The sequence below is a fragment of the Microcebus murinus genome, chromosome 7 (genome assembly GCF_040939455.1).
Source record: "Microcebus murinus isolate Inina chromosome 7, M.murinus_Inina_mat1.0, whole genome shotgun sequence".
Taxonomy (NCBI): domain Eukaryota; kingdom Metazoa; phylum Chordata; class Mammalia; order Primates; family Cheirogaleidae; genus Microcebus; species Microcebus murinus.
Window position 1 is genome coordinate 19,338,937 of NC_134110.1, and position 27,317 is coordinate 19,366,253.

Consider the following 27,317-nt stretch of genomic DNA (forward strand, 5'->3'; position numbering starts at 1 on the left):
AGAAAAAAGAGACCAGAGATGACCTAAATAAATGGAGAGATGTATTATTTTCACAGACTGTAAGATATACTAAATTTAAGATGTCAGTTATATTCATATTGATCCATAAATTCACTACAACCCCTGTCAACATCCCAGAAGGATGTGCCTCTGGTTTCAAGCCTCTCTTATCTGTGGCCAAGGATACAGTCAGAGCTGCAGAAAAGCAGAACCCAAATGGAACAGGAATCAAGGAAAGAAGATTAATAAAATAAAGAATGGGGAGAGGGGAGGAGACAGGGAGGAGAAGGAAGATGGGAGGAGAGGAAGATGAAAGAGGGCTCTGTCGAGAAGCACATATACAAGTATAATCAATGCTATAAATGTCATGGTGCTATATTAGTTATCCATCGCTACAAAACAAAATATCCCCAAATTTAGGGACTTAAAATGATACATATTTATAATCTCACAGTTTCTGTGGGGCGGGAATTGGAGTGCAGCTTAGCTTAGAACCTCTCACAAGATTACAATCAAAATGTTGGCTGAGGCTGCAGTCTTGTCTGGAAGCTCAACTGGGGAAGAGTCCTCTTCCAAGCTCACTCATGCATGTGATCATTGGCAGAATTAGTTTTGATGGCCGTTGAACTAAGAGCCTCCATTCCTCACCACTCTGCCCTTTCCGCAGGTGAGATCACAAAGTGGCAGTTGCTTCATCAGAGCAACCACATGTGAAGAGTAAGGGAGAGTCAGCAAGAGGGAAGTCGCCATCTTTATAGCCTGATCTTGGAAGTGACACCCATGCCTTCTGCTGCATTCTGTTTATTAGGAGCAAGTCACTGTGTCCAGCCCATACCCAAGGCAGGGGACAGCATGAGGATGGGATTTCAGGGGGCAAAAACAGGAACCGGGTCAGAAACTGCCTACCACAGATGTCCTTACAGTATCTACACCAGAGCTCAAGTTCAGCATGCAGGCCAAAAAGCAGCCCCTTAAGATGGGGCTACATGATCACTCCTAATTTGTCATTCGCCTTCTTTTAGCTAATTATTACAGGATATTTTATGCCAAACTGGCAGAGGGATGGAGCTAGGCCTGAGCAGGGAGAGTCCAGGGCAGTGATCACCAGCTGAGCCCTGGACACTCCTAGGGAAAAACATCCAGTTTTTCAAGGGGACATGGGCATAGGAAACTTTTAAATAATCAACTTCAAAATTCTCAAATTCCATATAAAATCTGTCCTAAAATTCACACATTGGGAAGATGCCTGTCCTGCAGGTTCCTCTTTCCCACGTGTGTCCTGCTGCAGGTGGGAAAGCTCCCGGTACCACAAAGGGACACACCAGCGATTCTTCATACCTGGTCTCTCCAGGAGCGCCTCTGTCGTCCATCCCATTAAAAGACCCTTTTCTGTTACGTGTCATTTTTTAAGTAATAATGTTGCTTTGATCAACTATGTACTACTAAGAAACCATAAATGATAATCCATAATAAATGTCTTATCATATATATGTATTAATATAGGTCAGAATAAAGACACATGCATGTATATGTGAAGAAATATGATGGAATGGTTAATAATGATTTTCAAGCAGAAAATTATAATAAAGTACTGTGGGACATGGAAGAGAAATACACAGTCAAGGAGAAAACAAAAGAGTGTAAAATTTCAAGGTGAAGGAAGGACTTGGCCATGTATTTTGAATGAAATAAAGGTGAATATTTATATTCTACTGTGTCTGTTTTTAAAAAGTGATAGACCTTATGCTATTTTAAAGTGTCATTATTTACAATATGCTAGAAACGAAATCTTTGCATCCATTTAAATTTATGATGTACAGCGTTAGATGTCCACTTAGATGTGGGAAGGCAGGATTCCCAGATTAGCTGAGGGACAGCAGTGAGTCACATGGGGACTTATCCTTTGAATATCCGAAGAAAAATTTCCAGCACAGTCGGCTGCTCCTGTAGTCCTGGAGCTCTCCTGGGCCCTGGGGAAGAGCCCTCTGGTCAGGATGGAAAGGCCAGGAGAGGGCCCGAGCGCTGAGGAAGGGAAGCATGGGGTGAGCTAAGCTGCCAGGTTGCCCAGCTGGGTGGCAAGATGTGGCCAGTGGCACAGTGCTGTGGGCTCAAAGGAGTCTGAAGTGCCTGACAGAATGTTGGAACATGGGAAGCCCTCAGCAGACACAATGCACTCTTAATTCTGGGTGCCCTGACACAAGAAAATTACAAAAAGCAGACGCAAAATACTGAATCACTGCTCCCTGGGCCTGTTCCTGGGGCCACAGCCTGACCCACTGTGGAATGACCCCAAAGCAGCCCTGTGCTACAACGTCACAGCACAGCCACTCATCCTAATAACTGAGGCAGACGGGTGGGGGACGAGAGAGAGGGGAGCCCTAGGTCCTCCCACACTTGAGACCTCTGCTACCACTGAGGCTTCTAGTGTTTTCTCTGCAGATGCTGCTGCCCTGAGCAGCTCTCATGCCCTCTCCGAGCCCTGAATGGTGGGCTCTCCCAGCCCACCCACATTTTGGGGTCGAGGACACTAAGGCACAGAGATCCACTTACCACCCACATTTAGCCCCATAGCCAGGCTCTGGAGAGTCCAGGAGCTGAGCTGCAGCAGTCTCTTAGCAGAAACTGCTTCTGCGCATCTTGGGCAACCCGCCAGGTGGGGAGTATCAGTGGGAGACTCAGCCTACGTCCCTGTCCTCATCCTCTAGGAGAAAGCTCAGGACGGGGACTCGGCTACAGCTGCCTCTGCCCACGGAAGGCTGGATTTAAAGATTTTTTCATTTACCATACTAGTTAAAAGAAAATGTTGCAGCACACCAATGAACAATGGCCCCTGTGTGCCTCACCCTCTGTGCATAACTGTGGACCCCAGGAGGGGCAGGAAAGGGGGCCCCTGTGTGGATCCCCAGTACTTGTGATGCTAAATGCATGAAGAGAAGAGTGTGGACAAGGGAGGTTGAACTCACAGCCACACCGTTGGACACTCTGCCCAGGACTGCAGGAATACACTGTCCCAAAACCCCACTGGGAGGCTGACCCCATTGGGCAGATGGGAAACTGAGGCCATGGTGCCCAGGGTTGCACCATGGCCACCCATCTAGAAATCAGGGGGTGAGCACCTGTGCCAGGACCCCAGAACCTCAGAACCACAAAGAGCACAGGCAAGTGCTGCACACAGGCTGAAGGGCAAGCCTGTGCCCACTAGCACTGCCCCCGCCATTGCCTCATAGTGTGGCACCAGTGAGCAGAGCCTGATTCCCTAGGCAGACATTGGGCCCCCTGGCTCCCAACCCTTCTCGAGGCCTGGGCATGCCACCAGCCACGGTGCAGGCCGCGTGGGAGCAGCTGTAGGACACGGCTACCACAGGCCAGGGGAAGGGAATGGGAACAGGGAGAGGCAGGGCCTGGCCCAGGGTGGTGAAGAGGGGCCCTCCTCCCACTGGTGTGGCCCAGGATCTGCAAGCCTCCTGGGAGGGGGCTTCTCTGCAGGGGGCTTTGCCTTGGCTTCAAGCCACCTTCCTCTGGCTCTCCAGCACCCAGGCTGGGAGTGTGGTGCTCACTCAAGACCACGTAACTCAGGTCTCCAAGTGGTCAGAAATTCCACAGGATGCACCTTGGGAGACTAAAAAAAGGAATTCTTGATATTTCCATCCGAGTATTCAAATGAAGCCCAAGTGATCTCCTCAGTGTTGATGCAGAACCAGAGATTTGATTCTTAACTGCACTTTACTCATCCCATTAACTATTATCTCATGTTTGCACCTGGGAAGACGCAGTGCTATCCTCGAGGAGCAAACCCAGAGGACAAGGAGACAAGAAGAGCATCCCTGGCACAAGGACGGCTGAGAAGAAGGAGCCAGAGGAGGTAGTAAGACTTCAGGGAGGCTCGGGGCTGGAGCCCACCACAGGCGTCACTGCCGGCTCTGCAGCGACTACCCTTTGTCCTGGCTGACCACAGGCCATCTGGGTTGGCATCGTCCCAGAAGGCAGGGGAACAGGTGACCCCTTGGGGCCATCCCCCCAGCTCAGCCTAACAAGAAGCAAACAGGAAGCATGTAGGCTGCGGTGCACACCACTGACGGTCATTCTGTGCGAGCACCAGCCCTGATCTGCTTTTCAGAATTGTGGGGAAGAGAACCCGGCAAGTAAAATTCCCAGAGGAAGTATTTTTAAGATACTAACATGTTCTCCCAAGGAAAATTTTTTTTCCACAACTCAGTCTCACCCACATTCGTGTATAGCTTCTAAACTAACTTGTATTTTCATATCCTGTGTTCTTGGTAAAATTTTCAAAACATTCTCAAGGAAGATTCATTCTGTGGCAATAGAGTGCAAATAAAACTGTATGAACTTGACCTAAACAGAAAGACATCTAATACTCTCTAAATAAAAAGTCCAGTGGGTTACTGGTAACTGAAGGGCAAAACTGCCAGCAGCCCAGGAGGTCCCGGCACTGTGGGAGCAGCTAGGGCTGAGCGGGAGGATGAGAAGGAACCAGACGGCACAGGTGCAGTGCACCTGTCAGGACCCTGTTCACTGACGGACGTTTCCTGTCCTGGCGATTTCTCTTCTCTATGCAACCTTCTAACCACAGGGACTTAATGCTGTGACTACTCACTCAGATCACAGACAGCCTGTGCTCTGTCACTAAGGTCTATTAGCATTTTTGCCAAAGGTCTTATAAAAGACCTCAGGAGTAAAGCAGCATCCAGCTGGCTCTCCGTCCATCCCTCCTGTTTCTGATAATAATTAACAGCTAATGCCTAGTGAGGGCCAGCCCCGGGCTCCACCCTGTACCAGGTGCCTCCTGCAATGGTCACTCAGAGTCTCCTAGCTTTAATGATAAGAACACCAAGGGTTGGTGAGGTGAAGTATTTGCTCGAGGTCATCCGGGTGGTGTGTGTGAGAGATGAAATTCATATCTAGATGCCTATCTAGATGGCCTAAATTCTTGACTGCCTCAACATATACTCCCTTGTGTGATAGTCCCACAACCACAGAAAATGTGAAAAATGAAGGACAAAGTGACAGGAAAGAAAGTCTGAAGTCCTGATTAACTGATGTGTTAAAAATCATAATACAACCATCAAGAGATGCTAAGACCACTGGATGAACATTAGCCAGGGACAAGGATATTCACAATGTTTCAAAGTTCACCCCACCAATTACTTATTAATTACAAGGAAGGTTAAAAGGTGGCTTTATAAAGGGAGCACTGGTGGAAATCACCTTAGCCCAGTGAACAAACTTATTGTCACCAGTAACAGGTCAAATAGATCGGTATGCCCACCACTGACCTATGAAGAGAAACGGACAGAATATTTACCTGAATCTAAGTATGAAGAAACAATCAGGTAAGTCCAGATTGTGAGACACTCTACAAAACAAGTGGCTTAGAGTCTTCAAAAACATCACCATGAAAGATAAAAACAAAAGCAGGGTTTGGTTTAGGTTGAATGAGACAAAACCAAATTTAGGGCACAATACTTAATTGAATGACACACAGGGAAAACCACCCAAGATGAGTATTTTGGGGACAACCAAGGGCATTTGAATAGGAACAATATACTGGACAATATTATCAATGTTAAATTTCATAGTGATAATGCTATTGTAGTTTTGTAGAAGAAAGCTGTGTACTTACGAGATGACATTAAAATGTGTCATGATATCTGTAACTTTCAAATGATTCAGACAAAAAAAAACCCAAACACATACAGAACACACACTAATACATATTTACAATCCCTGTGTGTGTGTGTGTGTGTGTAAATGATCAGTAAATCTGGGTGAAGAATTATGAGAATTCACTGTTCTATTCCTTCAATTTTTCAGTACATTTGAAGTTTTTCAAATAAAAAAGTAGGTAAAAAAGTAAATCAAAAATGTTTGTTCTAAGAGTCACAAGACAACAGAAGCACTATTCTATGTTGTTCACTACATAAAAATTATATTTTTGGATAAGAACTAAGATGAAACATTAAAAATGAAAATAATTAGTATGTTAAGCTGATGGGACTATTTTTCTTTTGTTTATATTACTTTAAAAATCAATCATGGTTGCAACAGACAGCAATAGAGGAAGTAAATTTTGCACAAGTTTAAATTAAGTCACTTGTCAATTAGTACAGTCATGTTCTTTTAAAGAATAATGTCTAATATTCTAAGCTCAAATTCTAATGCAATATGAAATACATTTCATGATTCTTTCTCAACGGGTAGATGAAACGAATTTATCCAGGACTTAGATCTGATTTCCAGGCAGTCAGCTCCCAGAACCACTACCAGCTCTGTCATTAGAGGGGTTGATGGCACTTGCCCCTCCGGCAGTGTCACTAGGACCCCACGAACACAGGACTTACTTTTCAGACACCTGGTTCTCTGCAGGTGCACGGCAGTCAGGCACGCAGGTCAGCGCTGTTCCGGCCCTGCTGGAAATGGCCCATTGTGGCCCCAGTGGAAGGTGTGCGACCACAGCCCCTGAGAACTCTGGAAAAGAGAACAAGAATAAAAGGGAATGCTCACACTTCGTGAAAAGCGAGAATTTAAAATCCCAATTTTAAGAATTAATTTTTTTTACTTTAAAAATCAAATAATTTGAAAGTTAAAATGATTTTAAATATTTCATATGCACTTGAAATTGTCTGGATGGTGAATCCTGAACTGCTGAGAATGAATGCCGGCATCAGGAGATACACGAGGATAAAGGCAAGGGTCTCCCCTGTGCAAACTCAAGAGAAGTGACAGTGAGCTCAGAACCCCTAGAAGTCGATGTTCAGTGGGGTAGACTGTGCCTCTTAGAGGGGCTCGAAAACCAACCCAGACTTTTGAGATTCTTGGAGAGAAGTTCTGGTGGCGCTGTCCTTGGGGAGCCCAAAGTCAGGGGCTGTTCATGACTGCTCATGACTATACGGTGGAGCCCTAGGCACACAGCCCAGGCCACACGTGGTCCTCGAGGGATCCCAGAGGTCAGGGGATGCCTATATATTTTTACCTTGTAGGTAGGTCATTTTATTTCAGCTGTGTCTCATCTAATACTTATAGATAAAATTTAATCTTTTACTCAGTTTCTGAGTATCTGTCTTTTAACTGGGGAATTGAATTTGTTTCCTTTTTTTGTTTGTTTTTTGGCAGGGGATGGGAATAGAGTAGGGATGACTGGTATATTTGGAATTTTCCCTGTTATCTTATTTTGTGTTTTCTACTTCTCAAGTTTTCTTGTTGTTTTTTTTCTTTACTGTCTTTAACCGAATTGATTGTTCTTATTTTTTCTCTAATATTTTTAGAAGTTATATATATTTTCTTCTAATATTACCATTAAATTTATAACACATATATTAATTTTTTTCTATCCAAATTGAGAATTAATCAACATATATAACTTCTAGTTTCTACACAGGATAAGGCTCTTAGTTCAATGTAATTCCCTTCTCTCCCTGTGCTACCTGCTTTATTTTGTTGGAATCATTTAAAATGTTAATTAGAAATTGCTTTTAATTTCCATATTTCTACTTTCTTAGGAATTATTTCTTAATTGCTGTGAGTTTCATGGCCATATTATTAATAATTATAACATGAGACTGTGTTTTAGTATTTGCTACTTGATTATGGGTAATTTATATATTTCTTGTTTCTCCTTTATTAAATTAATTCTTTATTTTACGAGAAGGAATCCTTGAATAGTTCCTTCAAAATGGTTTTATAGGCAATAAATTTTCTTAGTTCTTAAACAGAAATAGGAAGAGACTAAATCAAAAGAATGAGTATCAATAGTCATAACAGTCTTGAAAAAGAAGAACAAAGTTGGAGGTCTCACACTTACTGATTTCAAAACATACTACAAAACTATGGTAATTAGAGCAGTGTGGTATGGGTATAAAGACAGACTTATAGTCCACTGAGATACAATAGACATCCCAGAAAAAAATCCTCACACATAAGATTACATGGTTTTCCACAAGTGTACCAAGACCATTTAATAGGGGAAGGACATTATTTTCAACAAATGGAGCTTGGAAGACTGAATATCCACATGCAAAAGAATGAAGTGGATGCTTATGTTATGCCATATACAAAAATTAACTCAAAATGGATCAAGAACCTCAGAGGTAAAACTATAAAACTCTTAGAAAACAATATTGGGGAAAAGCTTCATGATATTGAATTTGGCAATTATTTCTTGGGAATGATAACAAAAGAATAGGCAACAAAAAATAGATAAATTGGATTTCATCAAAATTTAAAACTTTTGTGCATCAAAGGACACTACAGATAGAATGAAAAGGCAACTAAAATAATGGGAGAGAATATTAGCAAATCATATATCTGATAATATCCATAATATATAAAGAATTCCTACAACTCAATAACAAGAAGACAAACAACCCAATTAAATAATAGGCATCAACACTGCAGGATCTAAAACCACAATATTAAAGGAAAGAAGCAAATCACAGAAGAACACAGACAACACATTTATATAAAATGCAAATAATGGGCAAATCCAAATGGTGATTTATTGGGCAATCTAAACATAGGTGGTTTATACAGTGATGACCTCCATGGGTGGGGGAGGCCAGGGCCAGAGAGGAGCAGACACATTGGTGACTTCTGGGGGACAGTCACATTTTTACCTATGCAATGGATGTATGGCTGTTTATTTTATTCTTAAACAGTTCACACAGTTTTTCAATGCACTTTTTATTATATGCTATAGATAGTTTACAATAAAAAAAGAGGGAGAAAGAAAACAGTTGTATACATAACAAAAAAATCCTAAAAGGCACTTGTGGAAAAGCCTAATAAAAGTACAGAAATCATTTGAAAAACTTATAAAACTTCACTGAAAATATAAATGAAAACAGAATCAATGAAGAACCAGACAATATTACTGGACAGGTAATGGAGAAGCAGACGATATTCCTGTACAGGTAGATAATATTTCAATGTCAATGGTTCCCTAATTAAACTTTAAAATCAATAGAATCTCAACAAATTTCCAGCAAGCTTAAAAAGCCATTTCTGAATTTCTAGGGAAGCAATGTCAAGCCAATGTTAAGGAGAAGAGGTCTAGTACCAAATTTTAAAAAGGGTAGACTTTCTTAGGGCAATGAACCTGTCATATAAAACACCTGGAGCTACTGGACCAAGGACAACTTTATCTCTCAACACTTCATTTGGCCCTAAGGACATTAGAGGAAGTAAGTAGATTTCAAAATAGGTCCCAGGGGCAGACACGCCAAAGGACAGCCTGGGCCTGGCCCTCACACCAGCTGGTATGGGGCCGTGAAGTCCACACGTGGCGTGGAAGTGAGGATGACAGGAATGCAACAAAACATGACCTTGCCAGCTAGAAGCCCATGATGGGACTGATACATTTTTGGCTCAAGCCAGGGAAACCTCTGCAAAGAGGTGACTATGCCTGTGGCAACGGGTGGGTAAAAAGTATCCCATAAGAACACTGCAGAATCAGGGGCTGTTTCTCACCCCAGGATCAGCATCCAACTTTATGTCAGCACGTGGCATGGAAACCCTGGCCGGGGTTATAAAACTATAGACCAATATCCCTCATGAATATAGATACAAAAATCCTTAACAAAATATTAGATAACAGAATTCATCAATATATAGAAGTAACTATACATTATTACTAAGTAGAGTTTATTTTAGAAATGCAAGGCTGTTTCAATCTTTGAAAATTAATAAATGTAAGCCATCATATTAACAGACTAAAAAGAAAAGTCACATGATCATATCAAGTGAAGCAGAAAAAAATTGAAAAAATTCAGCACCCCTCATGATAAAAATTCTCAGATAAATAAGAATAAAAGAGAATTTTCTCAACTTAATAAAGAGCATCTACAAAAAAACCTACAGCTAATCTTATACTTAATGGAGAAAGACAGACAATTGGGAATTGCCAAGGATTGGGAATGCTGCAAGGATGTCTGCTCTCAAGACCCTTATTCATCATGGTGCTGTAGATTCTTGCCAATGCAGTTAGGTAAGAGAAGGTAATAAATGGCATACAGATTAAAATAAAAGGATTAAAAACTGTTGCTATTTGCAAATGACAAGAGGCTCCATGTAGACAATCTTAAGGAAACTACAAAAAATTTTAGAACTAATAATAGTACAGCAAGGTACTCAAACTGTATAATAAAGTAATTCATGTAACCAAAATATTTGTACCCCTGTAATATTTGAAATTAAAAAAATAAAATCAAACAAGAAGTGTTAAAAGAAAAGAAAAAGAAAAGAAAATCCAACTTCTGTTATTAAAAAAAAAAGAAAAATTAATGCTCTCAGGCCCTAGCTAGACCTACTGAACCAGACCTGCTTTTTAACCATATATCCAGAGGGTCACATGCATACTGAAGTTTGAGAATCGCTGCTCTCTAATGTATAATAATCCCTAGCTCACAAAGTTTAGCAGAGGATTAGCAGAACACATGGCAGAATACACTTTCCCCTCCATCACAGCTGACCTAGTGTCTGGAGATGACTTCCCTCTGCCCCTTCTGGCACTGGCCAAGAGATGGAAGCAACCCTTCAGACAGGATCCAGTCCACAGGATGGAGAAGCTGGATGCTCCTGGGTGTTGAGCCCCATTTATAACATTCTGGCTTCCTGCAGCTGTAGAAACTCTCATGAAGTTACTGGTTAAGTGACAGCTTTTGCTTCCCACTCATACAGCTGTTTTCTGTTTGCTTCTTTGCCTATATCTTTCAGTCTAAATTCACCATCCCACTTTTGTCAGTACTGAATTTCATCTTGTTGGATGGAGTACACTGTGACTCCTGCCTAGGAGAAGCCATCTGGACTCCTTTCAGTTCCACTTGTCCGCGTGAACCTCCAGGCGGAATCTGGCACTCAGCGTTCTGTGCACTCCCAGGCCGGGATGCACACCCCAGGCATCTCCCTATCTTAAGGAGCACCCCTGCCTCATTCCACTGCTGTCTTTTCACTGGGAAGTCCCTGGATATCAGGAACTGACACATGCATGTTTGCAACCCCAAGACTTAGCACTAAATAAAACCTAACCAAATAAATGGCATTTGATTTGGAGGCCACAAAAGTTCTCTCTCTTTTCAACAGCAGGTGTCTAGGAACCTCGGCCTGCCTGTCAGCTGCCTATTTTTGTAAATAAAGTTTTATTGGAATCTGCACACAACCATTTACATGTTGTCTACTGGTGCTTCCATGCATGACTGAGTTGACTAGTTGTAACAGAGACTACAGAGCATGTAGAGGCTGAAATATTTGCTATCTGATCCTTCATATAAACTTTGCCAACCCTTGTCCTACAGGATTTATAAAATGGCTAGACAGGAAGGAAGACATAGCCTCAGAGTAATCTACTAGAGACCCCTTTCTAGGCTTAACTAAAGGACTAAGAGATAAATGTGCTCTTTGGTTGTGATTACTGATAACAGTGAATCCTATCCCATAAACTGACATTTAGGCTATAATTTTCCATTTTTACCACAGGACTGTCACAATGACTTTACAAGAGCAGAATGTTATAGCTTGAAAGGAACTTAGAAATGACTTAAATCCAACAAATGGAAAACTTGGACTCAGAAGTGAAGTGACTTCTCCAAAGTTAAATGCAGGTAAGTGACAGTTTTAGGGATTTGAACCCAATTTTTCTGATTTCAAATGCATTTTTTTTACAACAACACTATGTTACTTCTTTAATCAAATGCACTGCAAAACTTCAGATGTATAATGTCTCTGGTATTCCCCTACAAAAACTCTATCCAGATAGAAAATGAAGTCAGACCCTAGGCAGACTTGTAGCCAACACCACTTCAAGTCATGACTGTTCACAGATGCACTCCTTTCTTCTGGATATCCGTTCCGGAATATTTTGTGACGTTGACATTACTGCCATGATGTGCAGAACCAAATTTCTCTTCTTCCTCTTAAAACTCCTAAAAAGTGTTTATTTAATGAAAATTCTTGGGGTAGTATCAAAGAAAAGCCCCCCAGATTTGTTGGTGATTTTATGTCTTAATTGACATATATCTGTAATCAGTGCTTGGTCCCTGAGGTATCTCTGTCTACTCTACCTTCTATTCATCCATAGGTATAGGAAAAAAAACCAAATAACTTTCTTCCTAGTTTACACTAACTGATGCTAACAACTTCTTAAACCTTGTTCTCCCACTGATTTCTATGTATGAGCACAAGGGGGAGTTTACTATATGCCACCCAATGGTCTCATCCTGGGTCTTGCCATCTTGGTTTGCCATGGGTCTTGCATGTCAAATTTTTATTCAAGATATTATGGAATGTATTTTCTACTTTTGAAATATAATTTTTTTTTTTTTTTTTGAGACAGAGTCTCGCTTTGTTGTCCAGGCTAGAGTGAGTGCCGTGGCGTCAGCCTAGCTCACAGCAACCTCAAACTCCTGGGCTTGAGCGATCCTTCTGCCTCAGCCTCCCGAGTAGCTGGGACTACAGGCATGCGCCACCATGCCCGGCTAATTTTTTATATATATATATCAGTTGGCCAATTAATTTCTTTCTATTTATAGTAGAGACGGGGTCTCGCTCTTGCTCAGGCTGGTTTTGAACTCCTGACCTTGAGCAATCCGCCCGCCTCGGCCTCCCAAGAGCTAGGATTACAGGCGTGAGCCACCGCGCCCGGCCTGAAATATAATTTTGAAGAATTATGATTTTTGTTGAAAAATTGTAAATTCTAAATAAATGATAGCACACACATAAACTGGAACATAAAGAGACACTGAAATTGCATTTTTACAGTTTTATGTGTTTTGGGGAAACACTTAGGGAATGAAAAAATTCAAGAGAAAACCATATATATGGAATAACTTCAAGAATGTAAAACTTCACATATAAAAGACCAAAAGAAAGTACTCTAAAATGTTATCATGTAGCGAAATCCGCCAATCTATTACTTTATCATTCTAGGTTTCCTGCCTTACTTACAAGGGCCTCCCTCAATTGAGATTATATGGATATTGTTCTAAACTTTCTCCTAGTATTTGTTTGTATAATTTGACTTTTTACTCTACATTTAGAATTAAAATCCATCTGGAATTTATTCATGTGCATGCCACATTGTTGGCATCCAATTCTATTCTCTTCCAACATAATTGGTTATGACAAGATATTTATTAAATATGCTTTCTTTTCCAAAAGAGCTAAAATATATCTATACTTCAATCTGTCTGTAAAATCTCTACTCTCTTTCAGTGATTTTAATATTTTCATCTTTGGCACAAATATCATATTCTTTTGACTGGTGTAGCTATGTGATACTCTTGTATCAAATATGACATAAGACTCTTACTATTCTTCAAGTATTTCTTGCTGATATTTGTGGATAGTTTGGGCTTAGTTAAAACAAAAACCTAGGGTACTGACTAAAACTGCGTTACATTTATAGACTAACTTCAAAAGAACTTATGTCCTCAAATTTAGTTTCCCTATCCATGATCATAGCACAATTCTCCATTTATTTAGATCTTTAAGTCCTTTAATAAAAGGTCATAATTTTCATACTTCTTGCTTTTGGTATGCATTCCATTTCTATGGCAAAATACAAATACAATATATACAAAGTGAAGAAGAGACTGGGAGAAATTTCCAACACATCTCACCAAAAGTTAAACTTCCTAATGTACAAAGAACTTACACAACTGATAGGTAAAAAGAACAACAGCCTCAGGGGACAGTGAGTAAAAGTCATTCCTGCCAAGGAGGGAATGAGGACAGCCCATGGGATGTGAAAGAATTCACCATGGTCCCTCATGAGCAGTCAAGGTCAAACAAGATGCTTTTGTTTTGTAATCTAACCAGATATGAAAAACTTAAAAAGAATCTCTGACATCCAGAGGCGGTGAAGATGGGGGGGAACAAGTATCTCCTCCATGAATGGTGGGAGTGTGAACTGAAAGAGATATACCAGCAGACACTCAGAACATTAAACTGCACGTGCTCTTTGAACCACACTTTCAGGATTTTATCCTACAGAAATTAAGAGTATCAGTAAATAAAAATATATGTATATATATGTATACATACATACATATATGTATACATATATACATACATATATATGTATACATATATATACATACATATATATATATATGTATATGTAAAAAGGCGTTTCCTTCTTCCACATTTGAGAAAGCAAAAGTCTGAACACCATCCAGAGGGGAAAGGATGGGTGAATTTGGACATAGCCACACCATATTGCAATGAGCATACAGTTTTGAGTGTTCACAACTTTCTTCCTTAAATCATGTCTCCTTTGCAACTTTGCCCTTTCAGTCTGCCTTACATTCAGAATCAAAGAAGCCACTGATCAGCTTTGACCCTTGGTACTGACTTCTCTTAACATCCTTAGCAGGAATATCCTCTGGAAATCCAGGCTTCCTGGAAGTAGAGGAAGCAATTAAACAATTTTTCTAAATTCCAACAGCTGCATTAGCATTTCAAGGGCCTTTTGAGGGAGGGAGACCTAGATGAGAGAATTTTACTACCTGCCAGGGACAGGGGGACCCCTAGACTTGGGGACTAAGAGACGGAAAGCCCACTACTACAAGGGACTCTGGCAGGGAGGGAGTTGGGGAAGGAAGTAAGTAGAGAATCAGGTGGCCTGTGCTCTTCCTGGGCTAAAAGCCCAGTGGAGAGAAATGTCAGAGAAGATGAGGGAGAAAATGAAAGCAGTGGAGGGTAGATTACACTGGGCTCCTCTGTGGGACTATGGGAGGAGACCAGTCAGAATGTAAGCAGAGCGCAGCAGGATGTGGGGGTGATGCAGAAGGACAGGCAGGGGAGAGAGGAAGAGAGAGGGAAGGGGAGGGAGGGGGAGAGGGGGAGACAACACAGGCCACTCCTAAGCCAGGAGAAGGCACAGACCTGGCAAGGGAAGACTACAAACAGAGAGATATTTGTTACCATGAGTGTGAACTGGTTTTGTAATAAAAACAAGGAATAAAATTGTTATCAGTCACAAGCCTTTGAGTGATAGGATTCTAGATAATTGTTATTTTCATCTTTGTTCTTTTATGAGTTTTATGAATTTTCCCCAATAGATATATATTATTTTTGTAATCAGAAAAACACAGACATTAAACAAACACAAAGGCATGAAAACATTCAAATCCATTTGCTCTTCATCACAGAAAAGGTTTTTTTTTTCCAGTCAGGCCACAGCCAATCCAGCTGACTGAACCTAAATGGAAGTCCCCACCTGGACGTGTGTGGCAGGTGCGTGTCCTGAAAGACCAGCACCCGCCACGGAGCCACACGACTTGAACTTTATCCAGCTGCACCGCCATGGGAAAACATGCCGGAAGAGCTCTCAGAGAGCCAGGTTCCTGCTCACAGCAGAGGCAGGTCTGCCCTCTCTCCATCGCCCATCATACCCATGGGTCCCTGGAGTGGCCCCCAGCCCTGCTCGGAGGTGCAGAGAGGTGAGAGCAAGACCTGGGCGACTGCAGGGATGTGGGGAAGGAACAGGTCGACAACTGGTGGTAAAAAAGAACCCCCCTACCCTGAGTTTGTGGCTTTGGGGCTCAGGATACTTTGCTGTCCTGGGAAGTTGAAGGAAATTAGAAATATTTTTACCCCCAAATATGGCATTTTGATGTACTAGACTGACTGAAGAAGCCTCGAGGTCTCTCTGACCTTTCCCCAACCCAACCACCATGGACTCTACCCAACTCCTTGAAGTTTCTTTATCTGCCTGAGATCCAGACCCACCTAGGAGAAATAATCCTTCTTTTCTTCCTCTCCCAGTAAGACCAGGAGTGTGACTACACTTGAACAGACTCTTTACGAAGATAATGTCCCATCTCTCAGATGCATTTCAATTCCAAAAGGAATTATTTACTAGTTAATCTTCCCTTCACCCCAACAAGGTAAAGCTGTACAAATTCATGGGGATTGCTTCCAGGGACAGTGAAGGGAGAAATAGACAGCAATGCAATAATGGTAGGAGGCTTCAATATTCTGCTCTCAATAATGGATAGATCATTCAGACAGAAAATTGACAAAGGAAACAGCAGACTTGGACAGTACTATAGAACAGTCACATACAGAAGATGCCACCCAACAGTAGCAGTAGAATCCACATTCTTCTCAAGCCCACATAGAACAGTCTCCATTCATAAAAGAAGTCTTAACAAATTTAAGAAGGTTGAAATCATGTTAAATATCTTTTCTGTACACATCGAATGGAATTAGAAACCAAAGGAAAATTGGGTGCTTGCTTCAGCAGCACATATACTAAAATTGGAACAATATAGAGAAGATTAGCATGGCCCCTGTGCAAGGATCACATGCAAATTTATGAAGCTTTCCATATTTTTTACAAAAATCAACTCATGATGGATAACAGGCTTAAACCTAAGACATGAAATCATAAGAATTCTAGAAGAATATGTTGGAAAAACTCTTGCAGACATCGACTTAGGCAAAGAATGGAAGATCCCAAAAGCAATCACAGCAACAACAAAAATAAATAAATGGGACCTGATCAAATTAAAAAGCTTCTGCGAAGCCAAGGAAATTATCATTAGAGCGAGCAGACAACCTACAGAATGGGAGAAAATATTTGCATGCTACACATCTGATGAAGGGCTGGTAACTAGAATCTATATAGACCTTAGGAAAATAAGCAAGAAAAAATCAAACAACCCCATTAAAAGTAGGCAAAGACATGAACAGAAACTTTTCGAAAGAAGATAGACTAACGGCCAACAAACATGAAAAATTGCTCAACATCTCTCTAATCATCAGGTAAATGCAAATCAAAGCTATGATGAGATACAACCTCATCCCTCTTAGGATGGTCATTATCAAACAATGAAAAGATAATAGTGCTAGCAAGGACAAGGGAGAAGGGGAACCCTTACACATGGTTGGTGGGGATGTAAATTGGTATAGACATTATGAAAAATCGTACTGAGGTTCCTCAAAAAATTAAAAATACTATTACCTTATGACCCTCAATATCAGTATCAATTTTAGGTATATAGCCAAAAAAATTAACATTGGGATCTCCAAGAGATATCTACACTCTCATGTTCATAGCAGTATTATTCACAATAGCCATAATATGGAGAAAACTTCAGTGTCTGCCTATGGTTGAATGGATAAAGAAAATATGATACACACACACACACACAGACACAAACAAAAACACACACACACACACAGGAATATTATTCGGCCTGAAAAAGAAGGAAATTCCACCATTTGTGACAATATAGATGAACCCTGAGTACGTTATGCTAAGTGAAATAAACTAGACACAGAAGGACAAATACCACATGATACTACTTATATGAGGAATATAAAATATTCAAACTTATAGAAACAGAGAGTAGAATGGTAGTTTCCAAGGGTCAGGAGAGAGAGAGAGAAATAGGGAATCTGTCAAAGGGTACAAAGTTTCAGTTATGCAGAATGATTAAGTCCTAGATATCCTTTGTACAGCCTGATGCCTATAATTAACAATACTCTATTTTTAACTTAAAAATTTGCTAAATGAGTAGATCTCATGTTAAGTGTTCTTATCACAAAAGTAAATAATAGTAATAAAGAATACTGCAGGAAACTTTTGGAGGTGATGAGTGTGTTTATGGTATAAATTGTGATGATGGTTTCATGGGTGTACACTTATCTCCAAACTCATCAGGTTGTATATAAGAAATATGTACAGCTTTTTAATGTCATTTATACCTCAATAAAGTGGTATTTTAAAAAGATACACTTGCAAAATACAGCCCATACCAGAAAAAGTAAGAAAATAATCAAGATAGGAGAAATCAATGAAATTGAAAACAGAAAAGTATCAATGAAACAAAAAGCTGGTTCTCCTGAAACATCAATAAGATTGACAAACCTCTAGTAAGACTGACAAAGTAAAAAAGTGAAGATACAAATAACCTACATAATGAGAATGAAACAGGACATGTCTATAGACTCTCAGAGCCAAAAATATAATAAGGGAATACTATGAACAACTTTATACACATAAATTATGTTGGTTGGATGAAATGGACCAATTAATTGAAAAGCACAAGCTACCACAACTCACTCATACAAAGCAGATAATTTGAATATCCCTGTAGTTATTAAATAAATTTCATTTATAATTTCAAATCTCCAGGCCCAGATTCTTTCTGAAGAATTTTGAAAATTTTTACCACACGATTTAAAGATAAGTTAATGCCAATTCTACACAATCTCTTTCAGAAAACAGAAGAGAAAGAAACACTTTTCAACTTGTTTTATGAGGCTAGTATGGTACCCAAATCTGACAAATACAGTACAAAAATGGTAACTAATATCCCTCCTGAATATAAACATGAACATTATTCATATAGATCATAAATAGTAAATAATATATAAATGAATATAATAAATAACATAAAACCTACTGGATCATAGCATAAAAAGATATTTTACATATACTTACATATAAAAAAACATATATATAATATGTATAATATTTCATAATATATATGAAAAACCATGACTAAATAGCATTGTTTTAGTGACACAAGTGTAAGCCTCATTCAATATTCAAAAATTTATCAACTTGATCTACCATACTGATAGGCTAATGAATAGAAATCGTATGATCATATTCATGATGAAAAAATTTCAGAACACTAGGGAGAGAAGGAAATTTACTCAACTTAATATGGAAATCTACAAAAATATGGCAGCTAATGTCACAGTTGATGAAAGACTGAATTCTTTCCCCCCATGACTGGGGACAAAGCACAGATGTTTGCTCTCGCTACTTTTATTCAACATTGTACCAGAAGTCCTAGCCAGAGCAATAAGCAAAAGGAAAAAAAAAATAAAAGAAAAAAGAAAAAAGGAAATGAAAGGCATACAGATTGGAAAGGAAGAAATAAAACTGTCTCTGTCTCTATTTGCAGATCACATATTCTACACAGGAAATCCCAAAGAAGCTACAAAAGAGTCTTAGAACTAATAGGCAAGTTCAGTAAGTTCACACTATATTTCTATATAATAGCAATGAACACACAGTGAAGATAAAAATATAATACTATTTATAATCACTCATTAAGCAAATGAAATACTTAGATATAACCTAACAAAACATGTATAGGACTTGTATGCTTAAACTACAACATTGATGGAAGAAATAAAAGAAGATCTAAATAAATGGAGAAATATACGATAATGTTTATGGAATGGAAGACTAAATATAGCCAAGTTGTCAATTCTCTTCCGAATGATCTATATATTTAACATAATTCCTATCAAAAATGTCAGTAAGATTTCTGTAGATATAGACAAGTATATTGTATAATTGCTAAAGAAAGACAAAGGAACTTTTCATTTTTTAATTTTTGAAAAATTTTAATTTTAATTAAATTTTAACTTACTTTTAATTTTGAAAAATAAAAATAATGTGGGATTAATCACTATACCCAATTTTAAGACTTGTGATATAGCTACAGCTTATTATACAGGTACACAGATCACTCATACAGAATAGAGAACCCAGAGAAAGACCTATACAAGTATAGCCAATTGTTTTTTTTTTTTTAGTTTAGCTGAATTTTTTTAACATCTTTACTGAGATGTTATATAATTCACATATCCTACAACACAGTCATTTAATGTATAAAACTCAATGGTTGTTGTTGAATTATATTACTAAGTTTTTAAATTGTAGAAAATTAACATAACATAAAATTTCCCATTTTAACTATTTTTAAGCACACAATTCAGTGGTATTAAAAAATATGGGGCTGGGTATGGGTGGGGCTCATGCCTGCAATCCTAGCACTATGGGAGGCTGAGGCGGGATGATCACTTGAGCTCAGGAGTTTGGGACCAGCCTGAGCAAGAGTGAGACCCTATCTCTACTAAAAATAGAAAAAATTAGCCGGGTGTTGTGGCATGGGCCTGTAGTTGCAGCTACTCGGGAGGTTGAGGCAGGAGGATCACTTGAGCACAGGAGTTGGAGGTTGCTGTGAGCTAGGCCGACGCCATGGCACTCTAGCTCCAGCGACAGAGCGAGACTCTATCTCAAAAAACAAACAACAAAAAAATATGGAATGCTTCACAAATTTGCATGTCATCTTTGACAGGGGCCATGATAATTTTCTCTTTACCATTTCAATTTTAGTATATACTCTGCTGAAGTGAGTGCTGGCTGACTGGTTTTTGACAAAGATGAAAAAGTAGTTTCATGAAAGAAGGATAGTCTTTTCAACAAATGGATATGCATTTGCAAATTGGATATCCATCAGCAAAACAACAACAAAAAACTCTTAACCTAAGCATCACTTTTTACACAACAATTAAGTCAAGATGGATCATAGATTTATATGTGAAACATAAACCTATAAAACTTGTAGAAGAAAACATAGGAGAAAATATTCAAGACATACAGCTTGGTGACATCAAAGACAAAATTGATAAATTGGACTTCACCAAAATATAAACTTTTCACTCTATGAAAGACCCTGTTAAAAAGTGAAAAACGAAGCTACAGACTGGAAGAAAATATTCGCACACCACATCTCTGACAATGGACTCATATCGACAGCAGATAAAGAACTCTCATAATTCAACATTAAGAGAAACAATCCAATTAGAGCACAGCAAAAGACAGGAAGGAACATTTCCCCAAAGAGGTTATATATAAATAAATGCTTTTATATTCATCACTGCTACTGTAGCCGGTATGTAAGTGGGGCATGAAATGGTTAAATAGCAACACCCCCAGCCTGGCGGCCAGGGCGAGGTTTGTGAGTGCATCCCATAAAGACTTCTACAGAGAGGGACACCAACAAGAGACCAAGGCTGAGGTAACCCATACACTGAGCCTTGCTCACCACCTGCTGAACAGGGAGAGTCCGTGTGACTTCATGGAGGATTGGGAAGGGATTCAATCTGTCTGCACTGCCTGTATCAGGACATTGACTGATAGAGACAAAAAATGCTAGCCCTATCTGCTTGAAGCACTTGCAAATTTGGGCTGAGATGGAGACTTCTTTGCAATAATAACACCTGCTCTCCAGGACGGCTGCATAGAGTGGAAGGGTTGACCCTGGTGGTCCCACGTCACCATCTGAACCAGTACCCAACTCAGATTCCTCAATGTGTATTAAGTGAGTGGCCCAGTGCAAAGCTGTGCCAGGCACTGGGGAACGAGGGCAAGCATGTCACTGCACACCTGGAGTTGGCAGGTTAACAGGGGAGAAGGGTTAAAATTGTCAGGAACACCTGGGGAGAAATGTGAGTTACAGAAGAGTCCAGGGGTGACTAACACTCCAGTTCAGAAGAGTGTGGCGAGCAGGGCAGAGATGTCCGCTAGGCACGGCACCTCTAGAAATCCACTGTGCACTGAGAAGGAGAGGTTGTAGTAAACACAGGACCACATGCCCCGTCAGCCCTGCACGTCCACCCACCCCAGAGTGAGCTGGTGCTGTGTATGAGTTGTATGTATTAACGATGTCTTGTATTTGCTGTGTTCTGATGCTTTGACATCTGGGGTCTTGCTAACCTGAAGGGACAGACCTCTCAGGGCTGGCCAATTCCTAGGGATTGTAAACAACTCTCCTTGGAGGAGGAGGAGGACACCTTTCATGCGCAAACCAACTGATGCAGAGAATGCACCCCACCTACTCCATCACTGGGCTCCCACACTCTGGGCTGTGATCCACCTGTCCTAATCACCCAAGGACCAGACAACTAGGGGCAGCCCCTGTGCCCCAGAGCCTGATGAAATTATTCACACCGGCCAATCCCAAGTCTGCCGACCCTTCTTTGCCTGTTCCTTCCCACAGAAACACAATGAAGGCTCTCCTCCACAGCACCCCCTCCCTCTGCCTCCTACCAGTGATGGCCAAAACAGTTCATCAGACAGAGGCGTGAGTGATGTGAAAGTCTTTGACTTGACATGAATGTGAAATGGGCTACAGGTTCTCAGCTGCTCCTTCAGGGCCCAGACCAGGGTGAGGTCCTACCTTGTCTATATCCCCTGAGTCAGCCCATTTCCTGGAGGTGGCTCCATGGGGTGAGCAGTCAGTGCCATGTGGTATAGTATACTGTGTTCAAACATCTCACTTCTTTCTTAAGCTTTAAACAGCATCACCTGATCTTAATTTTTATGCTCAAAATTGTTCTCCTTCCTTTCTCTCTCCCTCTCTCCTGCCTTCCCTTACTTCTTACCGCCACTCTCCATAATTCTGCAAACTTCACTTGCTATAAATCACCTTAAAGACATGTGACTTTCCAGAAGGATTAAATTCTAAATTATATGATGATATCTGTAATAACTACAGAGTTTTGAAAAATGGAAAAATACAAATCCAAGAATGAGAAAGGCTTTACCTCCCTAACATCTCTTAGAGCAAGCTATTTTGCAAAACTCCACTGGGTTTAAGTTTGAGAGCTGATTCCATGGTTTGGACTGAGGTTCAAAGAACATATGAGAACAATGCACATTTGAGATAACTGGAAATAGAGAAGGAGTGTATTTTATGTTTATGTCATCTCAGATTAAGATGCATCAATGCATTATTTAAAGTGGCTTTCCCTGTGTGTAAACTCTGAGTGCCTGGGAGACCACATACCAACACAATGGCCCCAGAGGATATTTTTCCTACCTCTTGGGCAGATGATTATTGTGTTTCTGTGTTTCTCTCTAGTTTCTTTGGCTTGAGCACCTACATGGCACAGCAAGAGGGAAGCACGGCTATACCCCAGGACACAAGGCACTTCTAGGCTAACAGGGCTTCCCCTCACACAGTTGTGACAGGCCCTGAGAGATGAGGCATCTTTGCCTAGGGTGACACTGCGGGTCAGGAATAAACTGCTTAGATAAAGGGAAACTGAATGAGCAGGAAGGATGTAGGGAATGTAATAAAAATTTAACTTATTTTTTTGTCTCCTTACTTCTTTAAAATGCATTCTGTTGGAAAAATTCGGAAGAATTCCTGGTGTAAAGGGCTCCACCTGGCATCTATCTTTACCTAAGTGCGCTGGGGGTGGCAGTGTGGAGGTGGGGGGGGGCTACTCCGCACCTGTCTTACGTGGGGCCTGGAGTGGTGCAGGCTGCCCCGCCCTCCCGGGCATGTTCGTTGCTTCTTAAACAAATGACCTGGTAATACACACGGCAGACCTGCTATTTGATTCCATTCATCACATTAAGTGTAAAAACAGGCAAAAATAATCTCTGGGGTAGAAACCACCAGAGTGGAAAGCGCGAATAGACGAAAAACGGGGAGGAGAGAGCACGGGGCAGGAGGGCTGCAGGTGATGATCTACTTATTGAGCTGAGTGGTGATGACAGAGGCATATTTAAATTTCTGTAATTCATGAAGCTGTATATTTTGATGTGCGTTTCTCTGTGTTATTCTTCAATAAAAATTATGGGTAGTGAAAATCTATGGACCATGAAAGAGCCCTTATGCAAAGCTAATATACAGGCTCAAGAAGGGCTTCTCTAATCCAACTTCTGTCTACACACAATTTTGAAAAACAGCCTCCCTGGCATTCAGCTAGGTGTCTGCTAGTGCACTCCTGATTGTTTAATTTGGTTTGAACGGTTTTACTAACATCAGTAAACCACGTCTGCCCGACCTCTAGTCCCTTCTCAACACAGCCAGAAGGATCTCTAGCAGACGTAAATTATATCATGTCATTCCCTGCTTTAAACCCACCAGTGGCTTCCCACTGCGCTGCATTGAAATCCAAACTTCTCTGCACATCTTCATCCTTCCTGTACACCTGGCTCCAGGTTTACCTGGTGCATGGCCATCCTGATCCAGCACTGCAGGCTGGGCCTTCCATCCACCCCACACACATGCCAGCTGCTGTCGTGACCCCTCCTCGCACCAGAAACAACTTTGCCTGGAAGAGCTTCCATGATGCTCCCATCCTCCTCGTCCTGTTTTAAGTATCTGCTGCAATTTCACCCCTGCTGAGAGGCCTTCTTTGACTCCTCTGCCAAAGTACCTCCCCATTATTTCATTGCAGTACAATTACTTCTTCTGTGGCACCAGCATTATCTATAATAACATTATAAGTCATCCATCCAATCATCCATCCCTCCATCCGTCTGACCGTATATGCTCTCTCTGGAGAATTTAAGTTCCAGGAACTTGCTTGTTTTGTCTTCTCTGTCCCCGAGGCCCAGCATAAGTCAGGGAATGTGACAGTTATAGGTAACAACATGTTGAAGAAATAAATAAAAATTATAAAGGCAACTGACCATTCAATATATTTCTCTGCTTTATATCTGAGCGTTTCATCCTTTTCCTAAACTCCAAAGTGGCCCCTTCCTGAAGGGTTCATTGCTATTTCCATTCAACAAAATTGTACGGAGTCCTTCCTGTGGGCGCTCTGCAGTGCGCTGTGTTTTGAGGGTACAATAAGACACAGGTGTGGTCCACAGTGTAGTAGTGAAGTGACACACAAAGAGACTACTGTGTGTCACTTTGGGAGGTTTGTGAGGAAGTTATATAATTGTAAAAAAAAAAATTAAGCAAATGAAGCCAATTATTTTTCTTTTTCTTTATTATTATTGTTATTATTTTTTTGCAGAAAACCAAAGAAACAACCAGAGAAAAAACACGAGAAAAGTTTACTGATAGCCCTTCTGAAAATCTACATATATATAATAGTTTTATTTCAATAATGCATTTGTATCAATACCTTTATTCTATAGTCTACAAGGAGATCGCCGTGCTGAAGTTTGAGCCATTCAAAGCCAGTGGAGCAAACAATCGTACAATGTGTGACCGGGCACAACCTCCAAAGAAAGCAACATGGCAGAAAGGAGCAGGAGCCGTAGACTGTAGGTAGACTTGGGCCAGCAACAGCCCTGCTGAGAATGTGCTGCAGGGAGAGAGGCTACCTGCTCTAACACCTTCATGTCTGTAGCTCAAGGACCAGCCGGATGCAACCCGAGGACCCAAAAGTGGGGAATGCATCAATGAAATTTTGTCTATCAACTTCAGTGGAACATTTTTCAGATAAAAAGTTATGGAAAAATGCAGAGTTCCTAATTGTATGTTCCCGGTGACTGTGCTATGTAGCACCTGTGATCATGGACAAAGGGAGAAATTGGGCTGAGTTACTCCCTTGCTGGAAGCTGCCCAGGGGCCTACACCTTTGGGATTGGACCGTAAAGACTGCAGGATCAGTCCTACACACCCCTCTGTAATGCAGCATAAAAGGCCTTCCTTGATTTAACTTTGTCTACTTCATTTAAATTTTTTAAATTTTGAAATAATATGAGACATAGAGAAAAGTTGCAAAAATAATAACAAAAATTCCTTTATACCTCAGATCGCCAAAGTTTAATGATTGGCATATCTTTTATCATTCTCTCCACATACAAGTCTAATCTACAGACTTAATTTAAGTTTTTCCCATTGTCCCAACAATGCTATTTGCAGCAAAATGGTTGTTTTCCAGTTCAGGATCCTGCCTAGCATCCCACACTGCATTTTGTTCTCATGTGTGTAACCTAGTTTTTAAAAATCTGATATTATACCTAGAAAACCCCAAGGATTCAACCAAGAGACTCCTTGAATTGATAAATGAATTTGGTAAAGTCTCAGGATACAAAATCAATACACAGAAATCAGAGGCATTCATATATGCCAACAGTCAAAGTGAGAACCAAATCAAAGACTCAATTCCCTTCAAAATAGCAACAAAGAAAATAAAGTACCTTGGAATATATTTAACTAAGGAGGTAAAAGACCTCTACAGGGAGAACTATGAAACACTGAAGAAGGAAATAGCAGAGGACATACACAGATGGAAGAATATACCATGCTCATGGGTCGGCAGAATCAACATTGTTAAAATGTCTATACTACCCAAAGTGACCTACAGAGTCAACACAATCCCTATTAAATACCATCATCATTTTTCACAGATACAGAAAAAATAATTTTACACTTTGTATGGAACCAGAGAAGACCCTGTATAGCAAAATCAATCCTAGGCAATAAAAACAAAATAGGAGGTATCAATTTACCAGACTTCAAACTATACTACAAGGCTACAGTCATTAAAATAGCTTGTGACTGCCACAAGAACAGGGACATTGACCAGTGGAACAGAACAGAGAACCCAGATATAAAACCATCCTCATATAGCCAACTAATCTTTGACAATGCAAACAAAAACATACACTGGAGAAAAGAATCCTTATTCAATAAATGGTGCTGGGAAAACTGGATAGCCAGATGTAGAACACTGAAACAAGACCCACACCTTTCACCTCTCACAAAAATCAACTCACGCTGGGTAACAGACATGAACCTTAGGTATGAAACTATTAGAATTCTAGAGGAAAATGTTGGAAATACTCTTCTGGACATTGGCCTAGGCAAAGAATTTATGAAGAAGACCCCAAAGGCAATCACAACAGCAACAAAAATAAACAAATGGGACCTGATCAAATTAAAAAGCTTCTGCACAGCCAAAGAAACTGTCAAGAGAGCAAACAGACAACCCAAAGAATGGGAGAAAATTTTTGCAAGGTATACATCTAATAAAGGGCTGATAACTAGAATCTATTTAGAACTCAGGAAAATCAGCAAGAAAAAATCAAACAACCCTATCAAAAAATGGGCAAAGGACATGAACAGAAACTTCTCAAAAGAAGACAGAATAATGGCCAACAAACATATGAAAAAATGTTCAACATCTCTAATCATCAGGGAAATGCAAATCAAAACCACAATGAGATATCACTTAACTCCAGTGAAAATGGCTTTTATCAAAAAGTTCCCAAACAATAAATGCTGGTGTGGATGTGGAGAGAGAGGAACACTCCTACACTGCTGGTGGAACTGCAAACTAGTTCAACCTCTGTGGAAAGCAATACGGAGATACCTCAAAGCAATACAAGTAGATCTACCATTTGATCCAGCAATTCCACTACTGGGCATCTACCCAACAGATCAAAAGTCACTTTATGAAAAAGGCACCTGCACTCGAATGTTTATAGCAGCACAATTCACAATTGCAAAGCTGTGGAAACAACCCAAGTGCCCATCAATTCATGAGTGGATTAATAAAATGTGGTATATGTATACCATGGAGTACTACTCAGCTTTAAGAAACAATGGTGATATAGCACCTCTTGTATATTCCTGGATAGAGCTGGAACCCATTCTACTAAGTGAAGTATCTCAAGAATGGAAAAACAAGCACCACATGTACTCACCAGCAAATTGGTATTAACGGGTCAATACCTAAGTGGACATATAGGAGTAGCATTTATCGGGTGTCGGGAGGGTGGGAGGAGGGAGGAG

General features: G+C 40.4%; 1 protein-coding gene and 2 non-coding genes across 3 annotated transcripts in view; 1 reads left to right on the plus strand and 2 right to left on the minus strand.

The window, feature by feature from the left end:
• OTUD7A (OTU deubiquitinase 7A) overlaps nucleotides 1-27,317 on the minus strand; it is a 286,462-nt gene that overhangs the window by 122,259 nt on the left and 136,886 nt on the right. Inside the window, exon 2 of the mRNA XM_012764622.2 lies at nucleotides 6,360-6,486. The gene's annotated coding sequence lies outside the window, so the exon portion shown is untranslated. The remainder of the gene's footprint in view (nucleotides 1-6,359; nucleotides 6,487-27,317) is intronic.
• Nucleotides 16,243-16,349, plus strand: LOC142872011 (U6 spliceosomal RNA). The gene has a single exon (XR_012920261.1). It is a non-coding gene; the product is annotated as a U6 spliceosomal RNA (small nuclear RNA).
• LOC142872026 (U6 spliceosomal RNA) lies at nucleotides 20,077-20,180 on the minus strand. Its single transcript, XR_012920274.1, has one exon. It is a non-coding gene; the product is annotated as a U6 spliceosomal RNA (small nuclear RNA).